General features: G+C 40.7%; 1 protein-coding gene across 3 annotated transcripts in view; it reads left to right on the top strand.

Moving 5' to 3' along the window:
- The first annotated feature begins 3,400 nt into the window (after positions 1-3,400).
- Positions 3,401-17,091, top strand: part of CDKAL1 (CDK5 regulatory subunit associated protein 1 like 1) — a 659,261-nt gene continuing 645,570 nt past the window's right edge. Inside the window, exons 1-2 of one of the 3 annotated variants that reach the window (XM_043590714.1) lie at positions 3,401-3,507; positions 4,315-4,358. The gene's annotated coding sequence lies outside the window, so the exon portion shown is untranslated. Of the gene's footprint in view, positions 3,531-4,314; positions 4,359-17,091 lie in introns of all 3 variants that reach the window. The other 2 variants (XM_043590713.1, XM_043590715.1) reach the window with 2 other exon arrangements.

Here is a 17,091-nt window from a genome sequence, read left to right as displayed (position 1 = left end):
AAAAACTGTGAGCCTTTACTATTATTTTATAGATTCACTTGCATTTTTAGTGTCTTTGTGCACACAAATTGGCTTGTCTACCACCAAACTTTTTTTTTTTTTTTTTTTTTTAACTAGGCTTCATACCCAGAATGGAGCCCAACGTAGGGTTTGAACTCACAAACCTGAGGTCAAGACCTGAGCTGAGATCAAGAGTCTGATACTTAGCCGACCAAGCGACCCAGGTGCCCCACCACCAAACATTTACAAAACATTTAATATTACATTATGGGCTGAAAAGCCAGTAATAAGTGTCTATTCTTATGAAGTTGATAGTCTAATTTGAGACTCAAAGCAGAGAGATTTAAACTTTATAAACACAATGTGATATATACATATGATGGAATGTTATTCAGGCTTAAAAAGGAAGTCAATTCTGACGCATGCTACTATATTGACATGTTTGAAGACATTATGCTAAATGAAATAAGCTAGATACAAAAGGACAAATGTATGATTCCACTTATATGAGGTACCTAGAGTAGTCAGATATATACACTCAGGAAGTAGGACTGTGGTTGCCAGCAGCCAGCTGGGAGAGGGAAAGGGAAGTTGTTTAATGAGTACAGATTAGTTTGGGAGGATGAAAATGTTCTGGCGATGGATGGGGTATGGTTGCCCAAAACTGTGAATGTACTCGATGCTACCGAACTGCACATTTAAAAATGGATAACATGGTAAATTTTATGTTACGTACATCTCACCAAAACTTTTTTTTAAGTATTAATATAAAGGAAAATCAAAGTACTACAAAATAACAGACCAGTAACTATAAATTATCAAGTGCCGTTTGAATTTTATTCATCAAATGTGTCTTTATTTTTTGAATAAGTAGTACATGTCCATGGTACAAAAATAAAAGTTACAAAAGGGAATACAGGAAAAGCAAATCTTCCTATAGTCAACATATACATTTATATACGTATATATTGCAATAACTATACTCAGACACTGTAAACACTGTTGAAACTTTCTTTTTCCGCTTAACGATGTCTTGGGTAGTACATTAAAAGCAACCTTGTTCTTTTTTTAAAAATTAAAAAAAAAATTTTTTTAACGTTTATTTACTTTTGAGACAGAGAGAGACAGAGCATGAACAGGGGAGGGGCAGAGAGAGAGGGAGACACAGAATCTGAAACGGGCTCCAGGCTCTGAGCCATCAGCCCAGAGCCCGACGCGGGGCTCGAACTCATGGACCGTGAGATCATGACCTGAGCCGAAGTCGGACGCTTAACCGACCGAGCCACCCAGGCGCCCCTTAAAATTTAAAAAAAAAATTTTTTTTTTCAACGTTTATTTATTTTTGGGACAGAGAGAGACAGAGCATGAACGGGGGAGGGGCAGAGAGAGAGGGAGACACAGAATCGGAAACAGGCTGCAGCCTCTGAGCCATCAGCCCAGAGCCCGACGCGGGGCTCGAACTCACGGACTGCGAGATCGTGACCTGGCTGAAGTCGGACGCTTAACCGACTGCGCCACCCAGGCGCCCCAGAATTTAAAAAAAAAGTTTTATTTATTTATTTTGTGTGTGTGTGTGAGAGAGAGCGAGAGAGCATAAGGCACACTTGATGTTTTTAAAGAGCTGTATAGATACCATAAATGTATTTAACAAATCCCCACTGAGAAGCCAGAGAGGGTTTCTGTATTTTGTTATTACAAGCAACATTTCAAAGAATCATCTGGCACATACGTCATTTTGTGTAACTGTGAGCATTTCTGTCAGATAAATTCCTAGAGGTTTGGTCACCGGCTCTTCAAGTGATTGATGTTAAAAGCACCCCCCCCCCCCATTCCCATTTCCCCATTCCTCGCAGCCAACGAGTCCATTCAGGTTTTCAATATTTATTCATGTCTGAAGTGTTGTCCTCAAACCCATCCTCCAGAAAGAATAATCTGCTCAGACACTTTCGTGCTACCTAATACATCCAGGATAAGGTCTAATATCTTTATTTTGGCAAACAAGGCTCAGCTTCTGGTCCCTGCATTTTCTCTATCAACCCTTCTGTACCTTCATCACCCACTTTAACTCTTTTTGCTGATGTAAGAGTTTACAGTTTCAGGCCTCCATGCATTTGCTCTTACTATCTCCTTGGCCTGGCCTACCCTCCTCCATTTCTGTCACTTCTGTTGTGGGGAGTCTAGACCCCCTCATGCAAAAAGAAGAACCTCCCCCTTGGGCTCCACTGGTCTGCGTGCATTCATCTTCCTCAGCCATTGCTCTTCTCCACCGAAACTGTATCTGTGGAGGAGCCTGAAATAGTGGTAGGGGCTTGTCTCTTTTTTTCCTTTCTAGTTCTGCAACCAGCACAGTGCTTGAGATCATGTGGTGTGCACTCAATAAAGTCTCTTTACCTGAACTCAGCTAGATCTTGGGGGGAAAGGTGTGGAGTCATTCATCCATTCATTCATTCAAGGTATGCTGATGGAGAGGCCATTAAGTGCAAGATTATGTGCTAGGCAGTGGGATTACAGTAAGAGAGATGGGACAACATAAACATGCAATTCTAATTCAGCTGGGTAAGGACTGCAGAGGACTCTAGGTCACAGTTTAGATTTTTTTCATGGAAATGGTGAGCAGAGGGTGGTATTGTAATTAGAAGGAATCACACTAGAAACAAAGCTCATGATTTCTGACTTCTTGCTCATGGCGAATTGTCTTCATTTTTGAAAGAGGAGATGCTCTTCTGGTAAACAAGGTCAAGCACAGTGTCCTGGGTAAAACATAATAACGTGAGCTAACACTTACAAGGGAACTAGGTCAGAATCAGTATACTCCACGAAAGTTCTCTTTCTCTGCTAAACTGCCTTAATATTTGGCGCTACACTGTCTTCTAACGGATAAAAAAAAAACCCCTTCTTCCTTGGTGTTAAATGATCTATATTGTTTAATCAAATTGTTCTTTGTCCTATTCTACTCTCCTTTCCAGTATGACCTCATTTCACAAAAGGTTGAGGAAGCAAGTAAAATGAAATGAAAATAGCAGGTTCTTTCAGAGTTGAATTCAGCACAGAGGATTGCCACTACTAGCAGAGTAACTTTAGGCAAGTACTTACACTCCCTGTTTCCCCTTTTGTAAAATACTACTACTACTACTACTACTACTACTACTACTACTACTACTACTACTACTACTAATTAATAATAATAATAATAAATGCTAAGAGCTTAATATGGTGCCTGACACATAGTAAGAGCTCAGCAGAAGATAGCTGTTAAGCGATTCTAAGAACCTGAGATTCTGGCGTCTAATTTCGCTCTTGCAACCAAAAAAATTCTAACTGTAATCTTTACCCAAGCAAGTTAGACCTGAACTCGCGCTTTCAGCGATGAGGCAGTTTGCCCTCTCCCGGCCACCGTCTTGGAGCATGCGCAAATAAACGTGGCGGGACGTAAGTGTCATGGCGAGCTCCATCTAAAGTGTTTCCCGTATCCGCAGAACGGCGTGTGGATCCTCTCACTTTGGACTGGTGTGTTATTCCCTGACCTCTGGGTAAGGGTGGCGGGGGGATCAGGGTGGGGCGGAGTGTGGCTAGAGCTCCTTTAATGGCGGAACCTGGTTTCCCCCGTTTCGGCCTTTCTCGGGCCGTTTGCTGGCTTGTTTCGTAGTTGAAACGGGACTTGCCAGCTGGGGTCAGGGAATTGGGAGGCGGGGAGCGCTGCCAGAAGTGAGGACAGAGTGGTTGGCGTTGCGTGCTGCAGGGCTGCGAGGAATATTTAAAGGAACTCGTCCCTTATTGTCAAATCTAATTTCATTCGTTTTCCCGCTTGCGCTGAATTTGTGTGATGGATGGGGACGAGGCGTTCGCAGTTCGGTAGCTTTCACAGAGCTGTACCTCAAGAATTGAAACAGAAGTTGGCCGGAAGAGCCAGTGGCTTGATTTTTCACTCTTGTTCCCTTTTATACTCCTAAAACCTCTCTCTGAATCTCGGGACGCCACGTGTTTTTCTGGTGGAAGGTGATCTGGATACGTCCCTCACTGCCTAATCCCTATTTTGTAGTTGGTATTAATTGAATCACGCAGACGTGTTGTAGTGCTGGGCAGTGTTTATTACTGTGGCCAGACGCTGGGTCACCATCGTGGCAAATTCGGTGGATGTAAACACACCTGACCCAGTCAGTAAGGAGGTGGAAGTAGTGTGGAACATCATTAACTTGGCTGTAGAAAGCTCTCTTTTATGACGTCTAATCCCTTTTAAGTAGTTTTAAAGAGCCCTTATGTGGTTTTGTGAACTTGTTGGGAGCTCGCTTTTTCTCATGAGTTTTTATTTTCCAGACTTCTCTTTCCAGAGGATTTGAGACTGATTGCAGATAATCAAGGTACTTATTTATTTCAAACCTTCTATGCTTGAATAAAGTGTTCCACATTGGAATGTTCACAAAGGCAGTCTAGCGTCTCAGTAATGCTGTCACCATCGTTATCTGGAAATGCCATCGTCTCCATATCATGCCAGATCAGTAAATCTAAGAGACATTTTCATTAATTTCAGCCTTTTTTGTACATTCAGCAGCACAGACCTTGTTGGCCTCTTTGACATGCTGTCTTCCTTTGCCTTCTATCCCCTACTGATTTTCTCCTTTTCTGGTTGCTGCTTCTTAGTCTCTATGATAGGCTGGTTGTCTTCTTTTTGGCAGTTAAATTTGGAGTTCCTCAAGGCTTGGCCCTGTATTCTTTTCTCTTTCTGGATGATCTAATATATATTCATCTTTGCCAGTGCTGTTGTTGTCATTATTGATTTTAGCCATCCTGGTGTGTATGAAGTGGTATCTCATTGTGGTTTTGATTTGCATTTCCCTTATAGGTAATGATATTGACATCTTCTCATGTGCTTATTGGCCATCTGTATACCTTTGGAGACCTGTGTACTCATCTCTTTTGTCATATTTTACATTGGGTTGTTTGTCTTTTTATTGTTGACTTGTGTACTCACTGTATTCTGGTACTAGATGTTTATCAGACATGTAATTTCTAAATACTTTCTCCCGTTGTATGAGTTTTCTTTTCACTTTCTTGCTGGTGTTCTTTGAAGCATATACATTTTTAATTTTGCTGAAGTCCAGTTTTTTTTTTGTTGCTTGTGCTCTTGGTGTCACAACTAAGGAAGGAATAATGCTTAATCTAACATCACGCAGATTTACATCTATATTTTCTTCTAAGAGTTTTATTGTGTTCGCTTTTAAATTTAGGTCTGTGGTCCGTTTTCAGTTAAGTTTTGTATGTAATGTGAGGAAGGGCTTCAGCTTCTTTCATTGCATGTGGATTGTTCTTTCCCCCCGTTAAATTTTTTTTTGGCACCCTGGTTGAAATCAGCTGATGAGGTAGTATATTTTTGATGAACACTCTCGATGGTTTTTATGAAAGAGTAACTCTAGGATAAAGATTTTCAAACTTTAGTGCACATCAAGATCACCTGGAGGCTTGTTACAGATTGCTGGGCTTTACTCAGAGTATCTGATTCAGTAGGTCTGGCGTGGGGCCCGGGAATTTTCATCTCTCCCGAGTTTCCCAGTGGTGCTAATCATGCTGATCTGGGAACCACGAACTATGGAAACTACTGGTGTAGGACTTTGGTTCACAATGTGGTTACACATGTAAGAATTACTAGAAGGTTTAAAAAATAGTATCAATCTCCAGGCTCTGTTCCCCCATTTTTTTTTTTTTTTTTTTAAAGTAATCTCTACTTCTAGCTTGGGGCTTGAATTCAAGACTGTGAGACCAAGAGCTGCATGCTTTACCTACTCAGCTTGCTAGGTGCCCCTGTTCCCCTTGATTGATTGAGTTGCCCTGGGGCTCAGTTGCCCGTAGGTTTCAAAAGCTCCTCAGGTGAATGCAGTGAGCACTCAAGCTTCAGAATCTGTGTCTTTCCCTCTCTCTGCTCTTCCCTGTTTGAGCTCTCTCTCTCTTTCTGTCTCTCAATAAATAAACGCTAAAAAAAAAAAAGGTTGAGAATCTCTGGGAGAATGATGGTTCTCAATCAGGGATGTGTAGTGGAATCATCTGGGCAAGCTTTAAGTTAATGTCCTTATATTCCACTCCTTGGAGATTATAATTCAGAATGGGACCTGGGTATTTGCTACTACAAAAACTCTCCTAATAAATCTCAAGTGCAAATAACACTACTATAGGATATTGCTTTATATATTTTTCCTAACATTTTCAGTATCTCCCTTTTCACTGACGATTTATATTCCCTTCATCAAACTTGAATTCCTCAGCCTTTTGAGAAAAAAACTGTATGATCTGTTGTTTCCTTTCAATGTTGTCTTGTTTCTTTTTAGTCTCAGACTTTCATTTCCTTCTTACTCATTTACAAATTTCTGAGGGCTAACGGTTCTACCAGTTTGTTGGAAGGAAAAGCTTTACAAATAGTGATGAGATGGTTCAAGTCCTTATGCAGCCAGATTTACGATCCTCTGCTTTATATTTGTTCTCCTTTGTTTCTCTAAATTGAATTTCTAGAAATGGAATTGGTGGATCACAGGATATACTGTATATGTCTTGGGGAGCCTGGGTGGCTCACTCTTGATTTTGGCCCAGGTCATGATCTCATGGTTTGGGAGCTGGAGCCCCATGTTGGGCTCTGCGCTGACAGCATGGAGCCTGCTTGGGATTCTCTTCTTTTTCTCTCCACTCCCTTATTCATGCGCAAGTGCGTGTGTTCTCTCTCTTAAAATAAACATTTTAGAAAAGGGTATATATGGTTTAAAGTTTGATATGTATTGCTAGGAAGACTTCCGGAAATAATAAACCAGCTTTACCATGCTTTCGGTCAACAATAGGGTTTTGTCCGTCTTTTTTTTTTATCGGTGGGGTAGACAAAAAAATAATTTATTGTTTAAACACTCACTATTAGTGTGCTTGAGCATTATTTCCAGTGCTTATTGGCTATTTGCATTTCTTGAAGGCCTGTTTTTCCTTTGCACCCTCCCCCCCCTTTTTTTTCCTGGAATATGTTTATTTCTTCGTATCACATTAGACTTTTGCGTTGTTTGGGCTTTGCCAATGAGGCAGAACTATAGTTGGGGGGGCTTGGCGTTGAGGCCTGGCTTCTAAATGTAACTCTGTTGGTGTGCACATCTTTTTGCTTCTTTGGATTTCAGTTCTATAAGATGAGAGGCTTAGCAATGTTTCCTACTCCCCGTACTGCATGATGTTGTATGTCTCCTCTCCTCTTTCTTTCTCCATTCCTTTCCCTTCCTTGAATCAATACACAGGGCTATATGGGGTGTAAAAAGTGTAATTAAAAAAGTATGGCTTTTAATGTGTCCTTTAATTCACAGTCCTTCACTAGTTCTTTAGTAACATTTGAAGGCAGTACCTGTCTTAGCCTTTCTCATTTAGCCTCTTTATTTCATAGACTAACAGTGGTAGAAGAAACTCTGAGGGTTATTAGGTGTTTGCTTTAGATCCCAATCCAGTATAAGAAAGATGAGCTAAATTTACCTTACGCATCTTATTCATTCATTCATTTGGTCAACAGATACTGTTTGTCTGCTCTGTGCTGGGCATTGTTGTAGGCGTCACAGAGACAGTGGTGAAAACGAGGTAATGCCTTTTTTGCTGATGGAGGTGACACTGTGGTGAGAGAGATGGAGTTCTGTTCTGCAGTTACGGTGTCAGGTTAGAGGTCAGTGTGAGTGTGTGTGGATGCTTGGTCTCTGTGTGGTTGTCTTCGATGTGGTGGTTAGGAAAGGTCTCTCCCAGGAGGTGTCATTTGAATAGAGAAGTGGACAGCAAGCCATACAGCTATTTGGGGGATGATATTCCAGGCAGAAAAAAAAGCCAAGTGTGGAGCCCTCAGAGTCAGAAACTAGTTTGGCATACTCACAGAATATGGAAAAGGTTTAGTATAGTCGGGACAGAGCGGGTAGCCTCGGGCCGTCTCTTGTTAGACTGGGTCATCTACAGTAAAAAAAAAAAAAAAAAAGAAATTAATATATTGAGAAGCTGCAATGTGCTAGATGTAGTTTGAGGCACCAGAGGGGATAACACAGTGGACAGAGCACACAGAAACTTTTACCTTTGTGGAGTACATCTTCTAGTAGAAAGAGGTAGATCTTAACCAAGTAATGAAAACATCGAAGCAGGTATGAGATGCTGTGGTCGAGGAACAGGGCGGGGAAGGGGAGTAGCAAGTGTGTGTATATGTGATGAGGTGGGAGTTGCCTGGGAAGATTTCACTGGTGGTCTCTGAGCAAAGCCCTGAGGCATCCAGGCAACACTGAGACCCTGGGATGAGGGTACCTGGTGGCTGTGAACTAGTAAGGAGCCCATGTGTCATGCAAGGAGAAGAGGGGATGGTAGGAGATAGAGGCAGAGAGGTGACAGGAGGCCGATTATGTAGGTCCTTGCAGGTCTTTGCGCTGATTTTGTTTTTTTTTACTCTCAGAGGGAATACCATTGGCAGGTTTTGATCTGAAGCTTGAGATGAAGTTAGGTTTTAAAGGATCCCTGGCTCCTGGGCTGAAAATGTCCTTTGCGAATTAAGGATAGTAGCAGGGAGACTACCTATGGCAGTAATCCACGCAAGAGTGGATGTTGGTTTGGACCAAGAATGTGGCAATGGGTACAGTTAGAAATAGATTCTGAAAATATATTTTATTAGTTAAAAAAATTTTTTTTTGATGTTTATTAATTTTTGAGAGACAGAGACAGAACATGAGCGGGAAGGGTTAGAGAGAGGGAGACACAGGCTCTGAAGCAGGCTCCAGGCTCTGAGCTGTCAGCACAGAGCCCGATGCGGGGCTCGAACTCACGAACTGCGAGTTCATGACCTGAGCTGAAGTCGGCCGCTCAACTGACTGAGCCACCCAGGCGCCCCAGAAAATATATTTTAAAATAGAGCCAGCAGGATTTTGTTGGTGCATTGGATGTAGGGTGAAGGAAGGAGTCAGGGATGACACCACGATTTTTGCCTGGAGCAGGTACAAGGTTGGGATTGCCTTTAAATGAGATGGGGAGAGTTGTGAGAGGGTCTGGTGTGATGGTGGTGGTGATGACGGTGATGTGTGTGAGATGATGGTGGTGGTGGTGTGCGAGGTGGCGGGGTGTGATGTGGTGGTTGTGTGTGCGGTTGGGTGGGGAGAGTCAAGAGTTCTGGTTTTGACTTAGGTTTGAAACAACTATTCGACATTATCAGGCAGGGGTGTGGAATTGAGCACGCAGCTGGACATTTGAGTCTGAAGTTCAGGGGAGGTCTGGGGGTGGTTATAGAAGCATCTGCAGTTGGTATTTCAAGGTCATGGAACTAGATGAAATCGGATGGGGTGGTCCCCAGATTCATGGGGGCATTTCGACGTTGGGAAGTGGGAGAGAGGAGGAGGAGCCAGCAAAGGAGACTTGGGGTGTGGCTGACGTGGTAGGAGAAGATCCCACAGATCGTGGGGTCCCGGAAGTCAGGGAAGAAAGTACCGTAAGGAGAGAATGGTCAGTATGCCAAGTGCTGCAGAGAGGGTCCTATAAGATGATTGAATATCTATGATTGTATGTATCTTGGAAGTCACTGACATCACGACAGGCAATTTTGGTGTAAAGGTGGGGGTGAAAGCCTGGTTCATGAGATAATGGAGTGGGGGGGTGGGGGCAGAGATCAGAAACTATACGTGTCGACAGCTCTTGCAAGGTATTTTTATTTTATTTTATATTTTTTGAGTATAGTTGACCCACAATGTTACATTAGTTTCAGGTATACAACTTAGTGATTTGACAGGTTTATACATTATGCTATGTTCACCACAATTGTAGCTACCGTCTTTCCCATTACTTGGCTTATTACGGTGTCATTGACTGTATTCCTTACGCTTTTGCTTGTCTTCCATGACTTATTCCATAACCGGAGGCCTGATCTCCCAATTTGCCCTTCTCCCATCTTGCCCAGTCCCCTACCACCTTCCCCGCTGGCAACCATCAGCTTGTTCTCTGTGTTTATAGTTCTGATTCTGCTTTTTGTTTATTTATTTATTTATTTTTTAGATGGAATTTATGAGTAGAATCATATGGCGTTTGTCTTTCTCAGGCTGACTTATTTCACTTAGTGTGATACCTGCTAGGTCCATCCATGTTGTCTCAAACGGCACAATGTCATCCTTTTTATAGCTGTGTAATATTCCATCGTGTGTGTATACTGCATTGTCCTTGTCCGTTAGCCTACTGATGTACACATAGATGGCTTCCATGTCTTGGCTGTTGTTCATAATGCTGCAGTGAACATAGGGCTGCACATATCTTTTCGAGTTAGTGTTTTCGTTTTCCCTGGCTAAATACCTGATAGTGGAATTATTAGATCATCTATTTTTAATTTTTTCAGGAACCTCCATACTGTTTTCCATGGTGTCTGTACCAATTTACATTCCCACCAACAGCACATGATGGTTCCTTTTTCTTCACATCCTTGCCCACACTTGTTGATGCTTGTCTTTTTGAGTTTAGCCATTCTAACAGGTGTGAGGTGATATCTCTTTGTGATTTTGGTTTGCATTTCCCTGATGATTAGTGATATTGAGCATTGTTTCATGTGTCTGTTGGCCATCTGTATGTCTTTGGAAAAATGCCTGTTCAGGTTTTCTGTCCATTTTTAATTGGATTATTTTTTTTCTTTTTGGTGTTGAATTGTAGTTTTTTATATATTTGTGTTAACCCCGTATCAGATATATCATTTGCAGACATCTTCCCCCTTCAGTAGGTTGTCTTTTTGTTTTGTTGACAGTTTCCTTTGTTGTGCAAAAACATTTCATTTGACATAGTTCCAGTAGTTTGGTTTTGCTTTTGTTTCCCTTGCCTTTGGAGATGTATCTAGAAAAATGTTGCTTTGGCTGATGTTAGAGAAATAGCTGCCTGTGTTGGCTTCTAGGATTTTTATGGTTACAGGTCTCACATTGAGTTCTTTAATCCATATTGAGTTTATTTTTATGTATGGTGTAAAAAAGTGGTCTAGTTTCATTCTTTTATGTGTAGCTGTCCAGTTTCCCAGCACCATTTATTGAAAAGACTGTCTTTTCCCCACTGTATATTCTTGCCTCCTTTGTCATAGATTAGTTGACCATATAAATGTGGGTTTATTTCTGGCATCTCTATCCTGTCGTGTTGATCTATGTGTCTGTTTTTGGGCCAGTACCATACTGTTTAATTATTACAGCTTTGTAGTACCTCTTAAAATCTGGAATTGTGATAACTCCAGTTTTGTTCTTCTTTCTCAGGATTGCTTTGGCTATTTGGAGTCTTCTTTGGTTCCATACAGATTTCATTGTTATTTGTTATGGTTTTGCAGAAAATGCTTTTGGCATTTTAATAGAGATTGCATTGAATCTTTATTAAATTGCTTCGGGTAATATGGATATTTTGACGATATTAATTCTTTCAGTCCATGAGTATGGAATATCTCTCCATTTGTTTATGTCATTTTCAGTTTCTATCATTAGTGTCTCACAGTTTTCAGTGTGAGACCCCTTTGTATACAGGTCTTTCTCTTTTTTCTCTTCTATGATTTTAGTGTAAAGAAATGCTACTGATTTCTGGTATCCATTTTGTGTCTTGCCACCATACTGAATTCGTTTAGTACTTCTAGTAGTTTTTTGGTGGAATCTTTAGGATTTTCTGTGTATAGTGTCATGTCATCTGTGAGTAGTGACAAGCTTAACTTCTTCTTTACCAATATGGATGCCCCTTGTGTCATTTTCTAGTGTGATTGCTGTGGCTGGGACTTCCAGGACTATGTTGAGAGAAGTGGTGAGAGTGGATGTCCTTGCCTAGTTTCTCACCTTAGAGGGAAAGCTCACAGTTTTTCACCATTGAGGATGGTGTTAGCTGTGGGTTTTTCATATATGGTCTTTCTTATGTTTAGGTATGTTCCCTCCAATTCCATTTTGTTGAGAGTTTTTATCATGAATGTATGTTGAATCTTATCAGATACTTTTTCTGTATCTATTGTGGTGATCATATGATTTTTATTCTTTGTTTTGTTGATATGGTTCATGATGTGAATTGGTTTGTGAATATTGAATCATCCTGGCATCTTAGGAATAAGTCCCATCTGATCGAGGTGAATGGTCTTTTTAATGTATTGTTGTATGAGGCTTGCTAATATTTTGTTGAGGATTTTTGCATCTCTGTTCATCAGGAATATTGGCCTGTAGTTTTCTCTTTCTGTGGTGTGTTTGGTTTTGGTATCAGGGTAATGCTGGCCTCATAGAATGTATTTGGAAGCTTTCCTTCCTCTTCTATATTTTGGAATAATTGGAGGAGCATCGGTATTAATTGTTCTTTAAATGTCTGATAGAATTCACTGGTCTTGTATTTTTATTTTTTGGTAGTTTTTTGGTTACCAATTCAATTTCATTACTTGTAATCGGTCTATTCCTTTCTTTTTTAAATTATCTTTTTTTTTTTTTTTTTTTTTTTTATTTGAGAGAGCGAGAGAGAGAGAGAGAGGATGTTAGTGAGGGAGAGGTAGAAGGAGAGAGAGACAGAGAATCTCAGGCAGGCTTCATGGTCTGCGTGGAGCCCAACACAGGGCTTGATCCCATGACTCTGGGATCATGACCTGAACCAAAATCAAGAGTTGGACACTCAACTGACTGAGCCACCCAGCCTCCCTAGTTTATTCAGATTTTCTATTTTTTCTTGGTACAGTTTTGGAAGATGTATGTTTCTAGGAGTTTATTTCTTCTAGGTTGTTCAATTTGGTGCCATATAATTTTCATAGTATTCTCTTATAACCCTTTGTATTGTGATACGAGTTGTCACTTCTCTCTTGTTTCTCATTTATTTGAGTCCTTTCACCTTTTTTTCTTGATAAGTCTGGTTAAAAGTTTTTCAGTTTTATCTTTTCAAGAACCAGCTCTTGGTTTCATTGATTTTTTTCCTATTGTTATTTTAGTCTCTACGTCATTTATTTCTGCTCTAATCTTTATTATATCCTTTCTTCTACTCATTTTGGGCTTTGTTCTTTTTTTAGTTCCTTTAGGCATAAAGTTAGATTGAGTTTTTTGTTTCTTGAGGTAGGCCTATATAGCTATATATTTCTCTTTAAGGACTACTTTCTGTGTGTCCCATAGATTTTGGACTGTTGTGTTTTCGTTTTCATTTGTCTCCATGTATTTTTAAAATTTTTTCTTTGATTTCTTGACCCATTGGTTGTTTAGTGGCATGTTGTTTAGTCTTCATGTGTTTGTGTTGTTTCCAGTTTTTTTCTTGTAATTTGTTTCTAGTTTTATACCATTGTAGTTGGAAAAGATGCATGGTATGATTTCAGTCTTTTTAAATTTACTGAGGCTTGTGTTTATGACCTATCCTGGAGAATATTCCATGTGCACTTGAAAAGAATGTGTATTCTGTTATTTTGGATGAAATATTCTGTGTATGTTATATCCATCTGCTCCAGTGTATCATTCAAATATATTCTTTCCTTACTGATTTTCTGTCTGGATGATCTATCCATTGATGTAAGTGAGGTGTTAAAGTCCTCTACTGTTGTATTACTGTTAATTTCTCTCCTTATGTCTGTTAATATTTGTTTTACCTATTTATGTGCTCCAGCGTTGGCTGCATAGATACTTACAGTTGTTATATTCTCTTGCTGGATTGATCCTTTTATCATTATGTATGTAATGCCAGTGCCCTTTTTTGTCTCTTTAACAGTGTTTGCTTTAAAGAAGTCTATTTTGTCTGGTAAGAGTATTAGTACCCTGGCTTTTTTTTTTTTTTTCTTCTTTTGCTTCCATGTGCATGGTGAATGTTTTAGCACTCCTTTGCTTGTAGTCTGTGTGTGTCTTTAGATCTAAGGTGAGTCTCTTGTAGGTGATGTACAGTGGGTCTTGTTTCTTTTGTTTTTTTATTTTTTTTAATTTTTAATTTTTTAATTTTTATTTTTTAACGTTTATTTATTTTGAGACAGAGAGATTCAAAGCATGAATGGGGGAGGGTCAGAGAGAGGGAGACACAGAATCTGAAACAGGCTCCAGGCTCTGAGCTGTCAGCACAGAGCCTGACGCGGGGCTTGAACTCACGGACCGCGAGATCATGACCTGAGCCGAAGTGGGCCGCTTAAGTGACTGAGCCACCCAGGCGCCCCTGTTTTTTCTTTTTAAACATTCTCTGTGTCTTGGTTGGAGCATTTAGGCCATTTACATTTAAAGTAATTATTGATAGGTGTGTATTGCTATTTAAAAATTTTGTTTTCTGGCTGTTTTGTAGTTCTTTGTTCCTTTCTTTTGCTCTGTTTCCTCGAGATTTTGTTTGGCCTTCTCTCTCTTTATTTCTTGTGTATCTATCATAGGTTGAGTTTGTGGTTACCATGAAGTTCATTCATATATAGCATGCTAAGTAAAGAGCAGTTCGTATTAATTTGATGGTCATTAGGGGTGCCTGGGTGGCGCAGTCGGTTAAGCGTCCGACTTCAGCTCAGGTCACGATCTCGCGGTCCGTGAGTTCCAGTCGGGCTCTGGGCTGATGGCTCAGAGCCTGGAGCCTGCTTCCGATTCTGTGTCTCCTTCTCTCTCTGCCCCTCCCCCCTTCATGCTCTGTCTCTCTCTGTCTCAAAAATAATTTGATGGTCATTTGAGTTCAAACACATTCTAGAAAAAAACAGAGACGGAAAATCTTTCTCCTTTTTCTTTTTCGCCTTCTCTTTTTACTCCCTTCTGCACATTTTCTGTATATGTTGTCATATTTTGCATCTTTTTCTTATGTCTAATTGGCCATTTCTTTTCCACTTAAAGAAGTCCCTTTTACGTTCTTTGTGAGGCTGGTTTAGTGGTGATAAACTCCTTTAACTTTTGTTTGTCAGGAAAACTGTTTCTTTCCTTTCAATCTGAATGATAATCTTGTTAGGTAGAGTATTCTTGGTTGTGGGTTTTTTCCTTTCAGTGCTTTGAATATATCACGCCTTGCTCTTCTGGCCTGCAGAATTTCTGCTGAACAATCAGCTGATAGCCTTATGGGGTTTCCCTTTTAGGGAACTTTTTGTTTCTCTCTTGCTGCTTTTAGGATTCTCTCTTTTTTAACCTTTGACATTTTAATTATTATGTGCTATGTTGTGGACCTCCTTGGGTTCTTCTTGTTTGGAACTCTGCTTTTTGGACCCGGATGTCTATTTCCCTCTTTAGATTAGGGAAGTTTTCAGTTTTTACTTCTTCAAATAAGTTTTCAGAACCTTTCTCTTTCTTCTGAGACCCCTGTAATGTGAATGTCTGTTTGCTTGATGTTATCCAAAGATCTCTTAAACTTTTCATTTTATAAAAATTGTATTCTCATTGCTGTTCAGCTTGTGTGCCTTCCATTACCCTTTGAGATTGCTGATATGTTTTTCTGCATCCTCTAACGTACTGTTGATTCCTTCTAGTGTGGTTTTTATTAGGGTTGTTGTATTCTTTATGTCACATTGGTTCTTTTTAATATTTTCTATCTCTTTCTTGAAGGTCTGACTGAACTCTTCCAGTCTTTTCTCTAGCCCACTGAGGACCTTTACAATCATTGCTTTAAATTCGTTATCAGGCATACTGCTTAAATCCATTGCATTTAGTTCTTTTACTGAGGCTTTTTCTTTTCTTTTATTCTTTTAGAACATATTCTTCTGTTTCTCCATTTTGCTTAACTTTTTGTGTTTGTTTCTATGGATCAGGCAAAATGGTTATTTCTCCAAAAGTTGAAAGACTGGTCTTGTGTATGGAGACCCTATGCAGACTGGGTATGCTTGCTGACTTGTGCTGGCTGGAGCTGTGTCCATATGTGCTTAGTTACTCCTTTAACTGTACTCTTTTAACTTTAGCTGTACTCTTTCACTCCTTTAAACTGTGGCTTTTTAGGGACACCTGGGTGGTGCAGTCAGTTGAGCGTCTGACTCTTGTTCTTGGCTCAGGTCATGATCTCACGGTTTGTGAGTTCGAGCCCTGCATTGGGCTCTGTGCTGACAGTGTGGAGCCTGCTTGGAATTCTCTCTCCCCCTCTTGCTGTCCTTCCCCGACTCATATGTATGCTTGCTCTCTCTGTCTCTCTCTCTTTCTCCCCCAAATAAATTAATAAACTTAAAAATTTTAAACCATGGCTTTTTTTTTTTTAGTTTTTAAATGTTTGATTATTTTTAAGAGAGAGAGAGAGAGAGAGGACACAGGCAGAGGAAGGGCAGAGAGAGAGGGGGAGACCAAGAATCCAAAGCAGGCTCCAGGCTCTGAGCTGTCAGCACAGAGCCCAACGTGGGGCTCGAACCCACGAATTGCAGGATCGAGACCTGAGCCGAAGTCAGATGCTTAACCTACTGAGCCACCTGGGTGCCCCCAAACCATGGCTTTTTAAAGAAAGATTAAAGAAAAAAGAATTTAAAGAAGAAAAAATAATAAAAGGAGAAAAGAAAAAAGAGAATAAGGACAAAACCAAAAAGAAAAACATAATAAAGAAAACAAGACAAATTTTAAAAAGTTAAAAAAAACCCAGTAAAAATTAAAACACACATAAAACACAGAACTGTAGCTTGTTTTCTTTGCCCCAGTAACCTAGGACGGCTGGTGTGGGCCTGTGGGTCCTGGGCTTGCTGAGGTCACAAAGTCCCTGTGATGACCGCTCCCACCAGTTACGTCATCCAGACCCTTCAGTTTCCGTGTTGGAATCTGCCTCTGAGGGCAGCCAGACCCTTCTACGGTCTGGTGTTTTGACGTGGAGAGGGAGAGAGCATTCCCACACTTGGTCCACCCTTTCAAACCGCGGCTTTTCTTCTAGGGCTGGTGTGGGCTCGCAGACCCTGGGCTGGCAGAAGGCACAGTCTGTTGGGAGAATTGGACCTGCCTGTTGTGGTGCCTGACCCTGTTCCAGTCTAGGCTTTTTAGGTGGGGTGGGAGCATTAATGTGTCGTTCTCCGTTCTCCAGTCCCTCTGTCCTGGCGCTTTCCTGCAGCTTTCCTGCAGCTCTTCTGCTGCTTGGCGGAGGTCTGGCGTTGCCTCTCTTATATGCTAGTTGCTCTGTTAAACTGTGGGGTTTTTTTCCTGGGCCCAAGGACAGAAGGATCTCCTGGTTTCTCAGTACTGTCCTTCCCCACTGCAGTGCACGGTGTCGGGGGTGGACATT

Source organism: Prionailurus bengalensis, chromosome B2, assembly GCF_016509475.1.
Source record: "Prionailurus bengalensis isolate Pbe53 chromosome B2, Fcat_Pben_1.1_paternal_pri, whole genome shotgun sequence".
Classification (NCBI taxonomy): domain Eukaryota; kingdom Metazoa; phylum Chordata; class Mammalia; order Carnivora; family Felidae; genus Prionailurus; species Prionailurus bengalensis.
This window is presented reverse-complemented; position numbering and strand designations above follow the sequence as displayed.